Source organism: Hipposideros armiger, unplaced genomic scaffold (genome assembly GCF_001890085.2).
Source record: "Hipposideros armiger isolate ML-2016 unplaced genomic scaffold, ASM189008v1 scaffold_119, whole genome shotgun sequence".
Taxonomy (NCBI): Eukaryota; Metazoa; Chordata; class Mammalia; order Chiroptera; family Hipposideridae; genus Hipposideros; species Hipposideros armiger.
This window is the reverse complement of record NW_017731469.1, coordinates 352,765-368,187: the sequence shown is the minus strand read 5'-3', so window position 1 is coordinate 368,187 and position 15,423 is coordinate 352,765.

The window sequence follows — 15,423 nt, the reverse complement described above, 5'->3', positions numbered from 1 at the left end:
TACCAATGTGAAGAGATGAATTCCAGCAATTATAGATCAATAAGTTTAACATTGATTGAGGGCAAGAGTCTAGAACAAATGGTTAAAAGGATGGTTGGTGAGCACTTACAAAAGGAAATGAAGATGGATTCAGGAAAAACAAATTATTTCACACTCAGCTGATTTCCTTTGATAGGGTGACTGGGTGGGTAGATACAGTGTATCTGGAGTTCAACAAAACACCCTCTCATGATACATTTGGGACAATATGTAGAAATGCAGAGTGGATAAAGATAAATGTAGGCAGGTTCTCACCCTGCCTACACACAAAAGGGCTCTGTTTTAATGTCACCAGATCAAATTTGAAAATTTCTCTCGCTGGGAAAGAAAACCAAATTGACAGACTCAGAATGCACAGAGATGTCAATAGGCTGGTATAATGGACTCAGTATAGCAAAATGAAAGTTAACAGGAACAAATATAAAGTCACTTATTTGGATTCCAAAATGTAATAGTACACGTGTAGGATGTGAGAGATGTGGCTGAGAGGGTTTTAAGAGTAAACGTAAGCTCATCGCGAGCCATGAGTCAAAAATGTGGTTTGGTTGCTACAGAAAGTATTGTGACCTTGGGCTATATTATTAAGAGTATAATGCCCAGAATAAAGGAGGTGATCACCTTGTGCTACTCTGCACTGGTGAGACCACACCTGAGGCCCTCTGTTCGGTTGCAGGCATCACACTTCAAAGGAAAGGTCAACAAAAGTAGAGTGGTGAGACTAGTGAAGGGACTGGCAAATCCCAGGAGAAATTTGTCCACTGTCAGCAATTCATTACTGGGCTCATGGGGGAAGAGGAAGATGTACATTTGTTCTGTGTATATCTCCAAGGGCTCCAAGATCTCATGGGTGGAAGTTATAGAAAATCAGACTTTGGTTCAACATAAGGAAAATGCTTTCTTTCTTTCTTTCTTTCTTTTTTTATAATGAAAAAAATGATAATAAAAGTTTTGGCTCATGATTCCAGCCTCTTGAAGTCCTTTTAGCATTTATTACCAACAATTTCAAAAATAGAGAAAAAAAATTCCTACTCTCAACATGCCGATGTCACCATTTTGCTGTGTTTAGAAAGACCTTTCTAATGATTAGTGTGCTCCCTGAAATTAGAATGGGCTGCCTGTAAAGGTCTCCATCACCACAGATTTTCAAGCAGTGACAACCACTCCATGCAAATGATGCAAAGACAATGAAAGCATCTGATAAAGGACTGAACCAGATGACCTCCAGGGTGCCTGAGTTTCTATGACACTGAAGATCTCATGGTAAAGTATTCAGGAGAATATTTCTGGAGCCTAGGTGCAGGTAGGCCGGAGGAGGAGAGGCTGGAAGCAGAGGTCATAACCGGTTAAAAGGTACCTACTCCGAGGGTTACAACCTCCAGCCTCACCCCATGAATCCCAAAATGACAGTGTCAAAGCAGCTTTGATGGTTGCCGAATTCCCCTCCCTTATGATCTGATGCCTGATTTCCCTCTGCAATCTCCTTGCCAAATACTTATCTTGCCTCTGCTTAAATACCTCCAGTAATGGGAAAGTCTTGTACTTTCAAAGCAGACTATTGCATAATATTTGGTCATCTCAGCCATTATAAAGTTCTTCCCTAGGTTGGGTCAAAATATGTTCTCCACAGCATATTTCCTCCTGATGGCCCCTCTTACAAAGCGAAACAAGGCTCTAGAATCTAGAGTCTGGATCATGAGCCTTCCAGTATTTGAAAACTGGAAACCGAACCACCACCATCCCCCTGTTGATCCATCCACCTGGTTAAACAGCCCCAAGAGTTCATATTCAAGGAGTTTTAAGCCCTCTCACACTCCTGGTCTCTCTCTTCTGTGCATGCTCCAGGTTGCTGATGCCTCTGTTCATGTGTGATGTTCAAGGCTAAAGACAATCCTCCACTGTGGCATGCACAACTTTAATCTCTCTCTCATCCGAGCCCCAAATGCATTAGCATTTCGGGCAGCTGGTGTAAAAAATAATGAGCTTCCTGGGCCGGCCGAGTGGCGCGATGGTTAAGAGCTGGCTTGGGACGCCAGAGGGCCCCGGTTCGGATCCCACATATGAGGGCCAGTGACACTGCCCTCTACAGCTAAGATGCTGAACAACAGCTCAACCTGGAGCTGGGCTGCCGTGAGTCGCTGGCGACGGCAGGTGGGTTGCCATGGGCTACCGTGTGTAGCCAGCAGCCGCCATGGGCGGCCATCCAGAAGCCGGCGACTGATCTGCCTCGCCCGGGAAGAGCGCAATGATAATACCAACATGGGCCAGTGAAGCAACGTCCTCCACAACTGGACTGAAGAACAAAACGACAGCAACTTGTCTGTTCCCCTTCCCCCAATTCCCCAATAAAAATCTTTAGAAAAAAATTACATTAAAAAAAATAATAATGAGTTTCCAGGCACCCCAAACACCAGCAACCTTTTCACACAGATTGGTAAGTCATAGCTCTCCTACCTCACACTTAGGCACTTGGTTTTGACAAACTCAACTCTGAAATTTTGCATTTCATTTTCCTGGTTCATTATGGCCTCTTGGGATCTTCCCGAAACCAGCTTCATGGCATTTTCAAATTTGATCGGAATGCCACCAATGTCCTGCTAATGAAATTATTGAATAGGCTGGGGACCTCCCTGCAGACTGAAAAGATCTGTGAGTTACAGGCTGTGAACACACCTTATTGTCCTGTATTCACCCCACAGTTTCACTTCTTAAACCCAAGGACATCTCACCCCAGGATGTCCTTAAACAAAATAAGACTGCATTCTGGAATCCTCTTTGCAAATAAGGGAGTTTGACCTTTAGATCTCCTCCCGTTCCCCAGTCCCCACAACAAGCCCCATGGCTTCAGTTTCCATGAAGGAATTTCCAGCCAACAACTCAAGTATAGAAAGTTACAAGAGCTGAATTTTAGGGTCAGAAAACCTGCATTCAGACCCATCTCTGCTCTTCCTAGCTGTATGACCTTGGGCAAGTTGTTTAACTTCTCCGAGCCTGTTTCCTGATCTGTAAAATCAAAATGATAACACCTACCTCACAGGGTTGCTGTGAGGATTAAATGGGAAAATGAATGTAAATGTGCTTTGTAAACTGTAAGCACCATACAAATGTAAGCTATTATTTATTGAGTGCCCACTGTGTTCATCAGCATAAGTAAGATATGGTGCCCTGGGGAGCTCACAGTTTTGTAGGGGAGATATGCTCACAACTAACTATAATATAAAGTAGAAGAATAGGACTAATGGCACAAGTTGTTATGGTAATTTGGAAGAGTGGGAGGTCCCTTCAAACTGGGAGAAGTCAAGGAACGCTTCCTGGAGTTCTGTCTGCACCTCCACAAGTGGAAGGGATCCGACAGATAGAAATGGCTGAGAGAGCACAGCACTCTGGGTGGAGGAGCCCACGAAAGGAATTCACAGAGCGCGCTTGAGCTGCTGGAAGCAGTGCTATTTGCAGGTAAGAGGCGATGAAGCCGGTGGGCCACATCACAACTTTTGTACACGTGGCCATCCTTAGCACGCCATGCTAGGGCATTCAGTCCTTTAGAAGGGGACTTGCATTTGAGCTGAGCTTCTTATGTCTCATATCTGTTATTCTCCCGCTGACCTCCTTGAAGAAAAACCGCTCTTCCGGAGGCTGGAGGTATCTGGAAAGATTGCAGGAAAATCACCTTTTTCCTTATCTGCTGCTGAGAAATCAGTATTCAGGAAGGGCAGAGACTATGGCTGCATTTAAATCCTAGGAATCTTCAGCTGGAAATGGCTCTAGCTACGGGACTGAAGCGTTTGCATCGAAAGAGGGTTATCCACTATATCTGAAAGGCTTCTTGTTCTTCTATTCCATGTGAGGAGCGGGGAGGGAGAGGAAAAGTGTTCAAGGGCTCTCAAGGTCCATTTCCTGCCGGTTTCTTTGGGGTTATGGTTGTAATTTGGTGCCACCTGGTGTCAGAGACAGGATATTACACACTGGAGTAGCTGCCCCCTTCTTAAGTTTGGAGGACTGGACCCGCTGCGCAGCATCTGGGGATGGGCTAGCTTCCTGCCACAGTACAGCCAGCCCTTCAGAGGCACTCTGGGGTCTGGGTGTTGGAAAAGCAGGGGGAGAAAGGGGAAGTGCTGCTCCAGGCCTCATGGCCGTCCTTTCCTCAATCGCCAAGGCTTCTGTTTGCAGAATAACCCTGGGAATGTGTGTTTCTCCCCCAAGTACTACATGATTGGGTTTGCCATGTCCCCTCCCTCCAACCCCCTCCCCACTCTCTCTTACGATGGCTTGAATATCTGTAACAAATGATGCAAGGTCTCTTTCATATGTTGCTGTGAGCCTCTAGGGTAGCCAAGGGAGTAACGTTAAAAGGGTCTGGTTCCCCATGAGCTCAGGTTTAAAGTGTTTCCTTCTGAGTGGCCTAGACCAGGGGTGGGCAAACTTTTGAGATGGAAGAGCCGCCAGGGGTCAGCAAACTGCTGCTCACAAGCCACATGTGGCTCTTTGGGTACGTACATGTGGCTCTGAAGTCAAATTGAAAATGAAAATAAAACTGTCATAGTTTCACTTATAAAATTTTTAAAGGATATTATTCAAATAATGGGGGTTATGTAAAATATATTTATAGCTCTCGAATCATTTTTAAGTTGTTGTGAGAGACAGGATTGGCTCTTCCAGGGGTCAGCAAACTTTGGAGATGGAACGTACCCAAAGAGCCGCGTGTGGCTCGCGAGCCGCAGTTTGCCGACCCCTGGGCTGTACTGTCCTAGAATGACTGAACCCAAACTCCTCAAAGAACCTGCTCCCTAAGGCTACACGTCGGCTTCCTACAGCCCTTCTAAAAAGTTACGGGAGGGAGAACCAGGGTCTCATAGAACAGATGGTGGCCCCTTTTTCTTCAAACCGCATTCCTGAATAGATTCAAAGCGAGCAATAAAACTAAGAACAGACTGGTCTGATGATGCCTCACAACCAGGTAATAGTGGAGGGTTGGCATGGCCATTGCTGACTAAGGACGAAACCGAGCTAGTGGAAAAGTTAATCCCTCTGCCACTGCCTCCATTGTCAGGTCCCCTCGAAGTGCCTCGCCCTCTCAGGCAGAGCCTTTTCAGGCCCTTGGGGGTGCTGGTAAATCCTGGGCCAGCTCTCAGTTTTGAGTACAGATGGTGGGTGGGAGCATGAAAATGGCTGCAGGGCAAAAGGAAAGCATCAGCTAGAATGCCTCCATTCTTGCATCCCTACTTTCATATGCCCCCGCGCTTCCCAGGGGGGTGAATGGAGGCCCCATAACCGGACTGGCCAAGAAGTTAACATATGCCTTCTGATCCTGTAGTTCAGCAACAACGGGGTTGCACTTTTTAAAAAACTGACATTGACTAGGAAACTAATGGATAAGAATGAACTAAAGAACATATAAAGAAAAGGACTTACGGATTACCTGGTATTTCTTATCCTATCCTAGATCAACTAAAGTCTAACTGTAGGTAAACTTGTCTGATGCAATGTACAAGGGCACCCAACCAAGTCCTTTTTGGCCAGGCAACCTTTCAAAACAGGTGAGAGGTCAGAGGTTAGACAAAGCTGCCTGGACCTTAGCCTGACAGATGATTGGCAGTCCTGACAGAATCAGCTTCCTATGATGCCTTCTGGCCGGGCACATGCTGCCTCTGGTTCTGCAGTCACCCTGGCCCCTGGGCTCCCCCACCCTCTCCTGCTCCCTGAGACGTTAGAGCCCCAGTGAAACTACCCTTTCACATATTGTTTTGATGATGTTTCTTAGGACAGGTGTTCTGACAAATGAAAGTGTGCTTATGAGTCTAATTGGAAAAAATATATATTTGGATTCGAGACTGCTTCCGAAAATCTGCATCCTATAGTAGCCGTCTGTATTACTCTCACTGGTATTTCTGTTAGTTCCCGAGAGTGGCCATGTGACCTTGATGGCAAACGCCATCTTCCTAAGAAATCCGCCGTGCACTGCCTCAGACGCCTCTGACGCCACCTTGCGCTCTGCCTTTTCCGATTTCAAAGCCTTTAGACCGCCCACCAAGACCCCTCTTCCGGTCTGCGAGGCCCTGAAGGCTCTCGGGTCATTTGTGGAGCAGATGTGATTGACACCATCTGTGTCTAATGAGTGCTCGTCTCCTTCCCAGGTCAGATTACTAGTTCCGCTCTCGTTCCTAGCTTCTTTTTGATGACTCACCCCTCAAATTTTTCGCTCGCTCTCCTTCCTCGTACCCGCCCCGCCCGTCCTTTCTCCTTGGGCTCCTAGTCTTCCCCCACCCTTGGGGGAATGGGTTTTGCAAGTCCTGTTGCGTCTAGTTTTTACAGTGTACTTTAAACATACAGAAGTAAAAAACAATTTCCGCACAGGAAAGAGGACGTTCGTTTCCTTACAAGGAGCTTAACCCATCGCTGTGCTTGAGCTTTCTCTTTCACATGATGGGGGTGGGTGAGGGAGGAACGTCAGCAGGGCTTCTGCCTGTTTCCAGCTCCACTGCAAATCCCAGGCAGCTCTGAGTTCCTAGCAAAGGTCAAGCTGCCCGGCTCCAGCAGCCGGCCTCTCTGAGGGCGGAGTCGACGGAGGCACAATTAAGGCTGAAAGTTTCCAAACATTTCTGTGGGTCTCTTGGGCGGCTGCATCAGGCACAAATGACAATTCTGCTGGGGACTGCAGTCTTGAAGAGACAACAGACCTTGAGTCATTGATACTGGGGGAGAGGAGCGGGGGGAGCAAAAACAAATAGGGAGCTGAGACTGAACTAATGCTGTCGGGGACCCAGTCCATTGAAATAGATGAATGAATGGGTTTTCACGTGGGTAAGGGTGGTAGCCATGCTGTGCTCATGCACGTCCTCACAGTAGAAGATGTATAGTAGGAAGTTAGCAAGTTGGCTAAATGTGCCCCCTTTGGGCGCTGGTAGGCTTAGTTGCCCTTTCATGCTCACACAATCATTGGTACTTGTCTGCTATGTCTCTTATGCCACAGCTAAAGCCTGATTGAAAGCTTCCAGTTCTGCCTGGGTTTAACACTGCCTTCCTTGTATAGGGCTTGTGCATAGAGGACGCACAACAAACTCACTGAGCCTGAGTATTATACCCAAGGCTAGAGACTCAGGGACCACCCAGTCTACAAGTGCTCTCGACCCGGGCATGTATTCTGAGGGAGCTTTTGCACTTTGGTATTGTGTCTCTGGGAGAAGAGAGTAGTTTGCAGCTTGGGAACAAAGAAGGTGCTGAGCAATGTAGGCACCTTCATTTGCTATTCCCTCCTAACCAGCTCCTCTGCCTCCCTTTGGAGGCCCCTTGGCCAAGTCCCATCCCCAGCTCATTTGCATTGTCCGGGCTTGCCCCTCTGGCCTCTGAGAGGAATGTAGCCAATGAACAGGAAAGAGGCGGCATGCTTTCTGCCCCTGCTGGGGTGAAGAGTAAGTAAGTGGAGACACATATCCTCTCCCCTCCCCGCTAAGACTTCCACCTCCTCTCCTTCACCTTTGCCACAAAACAATTTGGAAGCATTTCTCTGGTCCCAGGCTCTGTCTGTCCTCATTAGTTTACACACAATCCTTGCCCTGACAATCAAGCAACAAGACTGAGTGACACCAAGAATGCAGAAAGCACATATACACGGGGGTCTGTGGGCTAATGTGTAAAATGTGTAGCCCAGAGATGCTCACATCAGTGACACATCTGGGGGTCTGCAATTTAGGGTGAAGGAATCAGGATATATGCATGTAATTGTGATGAAAAGTGGGGGTGGGCAACTATGGGAGTTTTAGATCTAGGTCTATTGAGACAAGTAAAGCTATTGGCTCGCAACTGCAAAAGATTCCTGAAGGAGGTGGGATTTCAGAAATAGCTGAGTGACAGGACCAAATGGCCATGAGATATTTGCATCTGAGGTGGGAGTGGAATTTGCAGATGGAGTAGACTTTGATCAGGAAAGCTTGAAAAAGCAGTGACTATTATTCCGTCTCCGCCTCTCCTCTCAACACACATGTGTTGGGTGCCAACTCTGCCCTAGATAGGGCAATGTAAAAATAGTAATGAGAGCAAACAGTTATTGTGTATTTACTATGTGTCAGGTACTGTGTTAACCATATGATCTTATTTAAATCTCACATTGACCTACTAGGTATCGTTATCATGCCCATTTTGTAGATGAGCTAATTCTGGTTCAAAGAGATGAAGTGACTTGCCCCAAGATCACATGACTGGATATAAGTGGAAGAGGTGAGATTTAAACCTAATCACTTAGAGTCTAGAGTCCACGAATTTAATCAATGTGCCGTACCTAATCTTCTAGTTGGGCAATGATAGACATGAGATGCCTTTGGTGGCAGGGGAAGCTAGAGCGAGAGGGCCAGGGCTTTGCGAGCAGACCAGTGTACAGCAGGAGATCCCAGAAACAGCAACAGAGCCCCCAGCCAGCTTTGTAGACAGGCAGGTAGAACAAGCATCTGCCTAACCAGGATGCAGCAGACACTCGGAGGAAGTCCAGACAGGCAGGTGGTTGGCAGCCAGAGTATCTGGCAGCCAGCGACAGAGGCTCTGCCATGGGGCCTGGGCTTCCAGAGCAGAATGCCAAATGTCAAAAGGTCTGGCAAGAGCTAGATGAGGCACTATTCTGGAGAAGACTGAGGTGCCAGACAGAGCACCAAGGTCGGACTAAGTAGCTGGGGATACCAGAATAGGGACCCGAGATAGGGGTTTTTATACAATAAACCAGGAAACAGTCCAGCTATTAGAGCTATGAATCCACTCCATTCATTCACTCTCCCATCTACCCTTTCAACAACATTTTTGAGCTCTCACTGTGTTGCAAGTGCTATGCTAGGCACTGGGGTAAAACATAGTCTAGCGGGGAGCCAGACCTGTAAAACAGGTAGCTACAATTCTGTGTGATTAGTTCAGAAACACAAACAGACTATGTGTGTGGAGGGTGGAGGAGGCTAACTTTTCTTGGGGGATTTCGTAAAGAATATTAACTCTGAGCTGTATCTTTAAAGAAGAGGAGAAATTCCCCAGGTTCTGAGTGGTGCAGAGAATTTCAGGCAGAGGGAATAACATGGGCCAAGGCATAAAGTTTTGAAAGAGTAGCCACATTTGAAAAACAATAAGCAATTCCTACTGGACCATGGGGCACATGGTAGGAAGAGGTGGGAATTATGAGTCTGAAGGCATTTGTGAGTGCTGCTACAGACCTTGGACATTCTCCCTTAGGGAAAGGAGACAGCTGTTGTCATGATGTTGCAAAGTGACTGGGTTGCACTGGGGTGTTCTAGAAAGACTACATGGGAAATAGTGCCCAGATGCATTGCAGTCAGGCAGATCACTCAGGAGGTTATTGTAATTGTGCAGGCAAAAAATGATGGGAGCTTGAGCTAAAGTAGTGGCAGAGAGGATTACTACAGGAAAACATTTCTGAGGAGGAATTGATAAGACTCAGTGATTGATATGCTGAGTGATGGGGAGAAAGGAGCCATGGACAACGCCAAAGGTTTCTTGCTTGACAACTGGGTCTGTAGTGACATCATTCACATAGACATTGGGAATCTAAGATGAGGAATGGATTTTACAGGGGGAGAAAAGGAGTCCAGTTTGAGACATTGAGTTGGAGGTGTCCAGTGGTGTGCTAGTAAATGCTTAACTACCAGCTCTGGGTGGTGGTGGGAGCCTTGATTTACTGATTTCTGTGGTGTAAATACACCCACTGTGGCCAGTTTGAAGCTACCAACATGATATCAACCCACTCACAAAATTCCCCAAAGTTTAACAGTCTCAGAGATGCATGGAAAGGACTGTGCCATGTAGTTTGGGGCCTAGGCTTCTTCTAAAGGCATTGCTTAAAATAATTTTGAGACCACACCACTGGATTGAGTCACGATTCCAGAACTCCAGTGGAGAAGCTAACGGGTTTATAAAACTGCTAACCCAAGATCAAGCAGAACAAGAATTAACTACATGGGACTGAACGAACTGATGAAGGATGATTATGTCTTTTGTTTGGAATATGGCTGATGGATTTAAGGAACCCCTTTCTCTTTCAACTTATCGATACTCATAACAAGTAGTAGGTAATACTTTTGCAAACAGAAATGAAATTCATCTTTTCTCTCTAAATGAGCTCTCTGGAACTTGGAAACTTATTGACTATTCTTATTTCCATGGCAATGTAATTATTTGTAAAAGTTCAATAAGACTCTGTCCTCGGTGTAACAGGACACAATTGGAAACATTGCTTATATAATCAAGACTTTTATTGGAATGTCATATTTGGGAATGATGCTCATTGAATCCGATATGATCAGACACTTTTAAGGAACTAAGGTTGACTTTATGGAGCCAATGCTTACAAAGCCCTCTGGGAAAACTGGCCTGTTACCTGGCTTACAGGGCACCCAGGCTTCCAGGGGAGTTAGGAAGGTCACTTCCAGCAAGGCCCAGGAATTTTAGGCTATTTGGGGGACCTCAAGAAGAGAAGAATTCACCCATATCTATAAGTATCACTGTTGAAATCTGGCGGCAAGTTTTGGACTTGGCTTATTAGCCTCCAGAAGGCTTTCAAAAGTCTAATGTGACATTCCTTATGAAAACTTCCAGCAAAGCAAACTTTAAAAGTCTTATGTGGCCAATTATCATTCTTGCTGCATTTATGTAAATAATCATGCCAAATCTAATGACACCAGACTTATTTTGTAAACAAATATCAAAAAGATAAAGTTGACTGTAGAGAAATTTTATTTCAGTAGAAAACGATAGCACACCTTTGTGGGTTATTAGATTCTAGTCCTGTTCATTATCTTCGAGCTGGTTTTCACCTCTTGGTAAACTACACCTTACTTTCTACTTTGTTATCTACCTGTAAATTGGACTGGATCCTGTCATCTTTTACATGTTTTCAGCTCTTACCAGTTTCTTAATTCTTCTAGTTTACCTCAATATCTGGCTACAACTCTCCAAATTGGCATTTCCAATTTTTCTCCTACCCACCTGACTTGGTTCCACTGAGAACTACAACCTGACTGTCCAGATCCTGCTTGGGACCTTCCACACAGGATCTAAAGAAGCCTGTAAGTTGAAACCAGACAACTTGCTATAAACTTCAAAGGAGTCATCGCCACAGAAGATCACATATGGGCAACCTTTGTGGGCCACGCAGGAAGTTCACTGGAAGACCTGTGTCTTCCATGCTCTACTCTAGGAAGTAACTATGCAAACCAGGAAATCCATCGGATTGCCACTGTTGTCCTCATTCCACAATCTAAAGATGCTTCGAGCCAAGTGTATAGAAATCTTCTTGGCTAGCTTCCCTTTGGACTCATAAGCTGGCTTTATAATCTGCTCCAACCATTATTCTTTCTTTTTCTTTTGTTTTCATAGAAATTCCCCTCACTATATACCTCATGGCTTACACCATCCAACAGATATTCTCTACTACCAAGTCTCAATATATGGTTCAGCTGGTCCTTGATGAGCCAAAGGCAACCAGATGAAAAAATGGAATGAATTTGTTTAGAGGAAAGAAGAATGTAACTTCTTTCCTTGAACAAAGGAAGGGACTGGCAAAGATTCTCTCCTTGACCACACTTTAGTTAGGCTCCAATGAGTCTTCTTTTCAATTAGGCCTCAACCTTGGTCCTCATCCTCACTTTGGCCTGTCCAGCTTAGTCTAAGCAAATAATCCTGTTGTCATCCTCCCACCCTTGATATCTTATCAACCTTGATATCTGATCAAGCTCTTCATCTCCCACCTTTGATGTTTAAGTCCTTGGCCTGCCTTTCGCAAGAGTGTTAGGTCAGTTTAGCAAGAATCTTCCATCCTTGACATACCCTCCTAGTAATTTTACATCTACTGACCCCTTCACTCTGCTCATTGGCTATAAATATATATTTGTCCTTGTTTTATTTAGAATTGAGCCCAATCTCTCTCCCCTTTCTTGAAAAAGTCTTTCTTACCAGTATATGAGGCAAAATCTGATAAAACTTCAAGAAGAAATAGATCAGGCCAGGACAGCCAAAATATTCAAAGTGATGAAAAACAAGGAACTACAACCAAATTTACTCTAACCAGCAAGGTTATCATTTAGAATCGAACGATAGAGAGCTTCCCAGACAAGAAAAAGCTAGAGGAGTTCATCACCACCAAACCAGCATTACAAGAAATGTTAAATAGACTTGAAGAATAAGAAAGAAGAAGAAATAAAAAATATGACTAATAAAATGTCAATAACTTTATACTTATCAGTAATTACTTTAAATGTAAATAGATTAAATGCTCTGATCAAAAGATATAGGGTGGTTGAATGGATAAGGAAACAAGACCCTTACATATGCTACCTATAAGAGACTCACTTCAGATCAAAAGATATACACAGACTTAAAGTAAAGGGATGGAAAAAGGTATTTCATACAAATGTAAATGAAAAAACAAAAGCTGGAGTAGCAATACTTATACCAGACAAAATAGACTTTAAAACAAAGGCTATAACAAGAGATGAAGGAGGACCCAGCAATTCCATTTCTGGGTATTTATCCAAAGAAAATGAAAACACTAATTTATAAAGATATATGTATCCTTATGTTCATTGCAACATTATTTACAATAACGAAGATATGGAAGCAACCTAAGTGTACACAGATGAATGGATAAAGAAACTGTGGTATATATTTATATCCAATGGAATATTATTTGGCCATAAATAAGAATGAAATCTTGCCTTTTGCAACAATATGGATTGACCTGCAGAGTATTATGCTAAGTGAAATAAGTCAGACAGAGAAAGACAAATACCAGATGATCTCACTTATATGTGGACTCTAAAAACCAAAAATGAACAAACAAAACAGAAACAAACTCATAAATAGAACAAACTGAGGGTTGCCTGGTGGGAGAGATATTGGGGTATAGGTTCAAAAGGTGAAGGGATTAAGATGTGCAAATTGCCAGTTACAAAAGCAGTCACGGGGATGTAAAGCACAGCATAGGGAATATAGTCAATAATATTGTACAATTCTGTATGGTGTCAGGTTGGTACTAGACTTATCAGGGTGATCACTTTGTAAGTTATGTAAATGTCTAATTAACATGTTGTATACCTGGAACTAATATAATATTGTATTTAAATTATAACTGAAAAAATAATTTAAAAAATTAAGAAATAGATTAATCTACTGTTATAGTTGGAGACTTCAATACCCCCCTATCAGAAATGAACAGATCCAGGGTTGGCCGAGTGGCACGATGGTTAAGAACTGGCTTGGGACACCAGAGGGCCCCGGGTTGGATCCCACATATGAGGGCCAGTGACACTGCCCTCCACAGCTAAGATGCTGAACAGCAACTCAACCTGGAGCTGGGCTGCTGTGAGTTGCCGGTGATGGCGTAGGCTGCAGCCGCTGCTGCAGTGGGTTTCCATGGGCTACCGTGTGTAGCCAGCAGCCAGCGTGAGCGGCCAGCAGCCGCAGTGAGCGGCCGTCCAGAAGCCGGCGACTGATCTGCCTCGCCAAGGAAGAGCACAATGATGGTGCCAACTTGGGCCAGTGAAGCAACATCCTCCACAGCTAGACTGAAGAACAAAACGACAGCAACTTGTCTGTTCCCCTTCCCCCAATTCCCCAGCACTGTTCCCATCCCCCCAATTCCCCAATAAAAATCTTTAAAAAAAGAAAAAAAAAGAAATGGACAGATCCAGTAGGCAGAAAATCAGTAAGGACATAGTTGAACTTAAGAGCACCATTAATCAGCTGGACAAATTGACATCTGTAGATTACAGACTACTTCATCCAACAAGACAGAATACACAAGGCATTCTTCTCAAGCTCATATGGAAAATTCACATAGGCCCTAAAATACACCTTAAAAAATTTAAAAGAATAGATATTATACACTGTCTGCTCGCAGACCACAGTGGAATTAAAATAAAAATCAATAACAGAAAGATAACTTTAAAAATCCCAAAATATGTGGAGTTCAAACAGCGCATTTCTATGTAACACATGGATCAAAGGAGAAATCTCTCAAGAGACATTTAAAAGTATTTTGAACTAAATGAAAATGAATCCACAACTTATGTAAATGTGTGGGATGAAGCAAAAGCAGTGATTAAAGGACATTTTATTGCATTGAATGCCTGTATTAGAAAAGAAAAAAGGTGAAAACTAGAAGAAAAAGCAAAGCAAATCCAAAGTAAGCAGAAGAAAAGAAATAATAAGAATTAGAGCAGAAATCAATGACATTGAAACCAGAAATTCAATAAAGAAAATCAATGAAAATAAGAGCAGAGTTTTTGAAAAGATCAATAAAATTGGTAAACCTCTAGCCAGGCTAAGAAAAAAAGAGAGAGAGAACACAAATTACTAATATCAGAAATGAAAGAAAGATCATTGCTACAGATCCATGAATATTAAAAGGATACTAAAGGAAAACCACAAACAACTCTAGGCCTCCAAATTTGATAACCTAGTTAAAAGGGACCAATTTATTGAGTGACACAAGCAGTCAAAACTCACACAATAAGAAACAGACAATCTGAATAGGCCTATATCTACTAATGAAATTGAATCAATAGCCTTCCAAAACGGCACCAGACCCAGATGTGTTCACTGGTGAATTCTACCAAACATTTAAGGAATAAATTATAACAATTCTCAACAATTTCTTTCAGAAGATAGAAGCAAAGGGAATACTTCCTAACACATTCTATGAGGTCAGGACTACTCTACTACCAAAACCAGAAAAGACATTACAAGAAAAGAAAGCTATAGACCGATATCTCTCATGAACATAGATGCAAAAATCCTCAACAAAGTATGAACAATTCACCCCCAACAATGTATAAAAAGAATTTACACCATGACCAAGTGGGGTTTTAACCCAGGTATGCAAGGCTGATACAGTATTTGAAAATCAATTAATGTCATCAATCACATCAATAGCCTAAAAAAAAACACCCACATGATCATATCAATAGGTGCAGAAAAAGCATTTGATAAAGTTCTACACCCATTCATGATAAAAACTCTTAGTAAACTGGGAATAGAGGGAAACAACCTCTACTTGATAAATAATATCAACAAAAAAACAACAGCTAACATCACACTTAATGGTGAGAAACTTGAAGCTTTCCCACTAAGATCAGGAACAAGGCAAGGATTGTCCTTGCTTACCACTCCTTTTCAACATTGTACTGGAAGTTCTAGCTAATACGATAAGATAAGAAAAGAAATGTTTTATAGATTGGGAAGGAAGAAATAAAACTATCTTTGTTTGTAAATGACATGATCATCTGTGTAGAAAATCCAAAAGAATTGATAAAAAAGGGCCGGCCGAGTGGCGCGATGGTTAAGAACTCGCTTGGGATGCCAGAGGGCCCCGGTTCGGATCCCACATATGAGGGCCAGTGACAC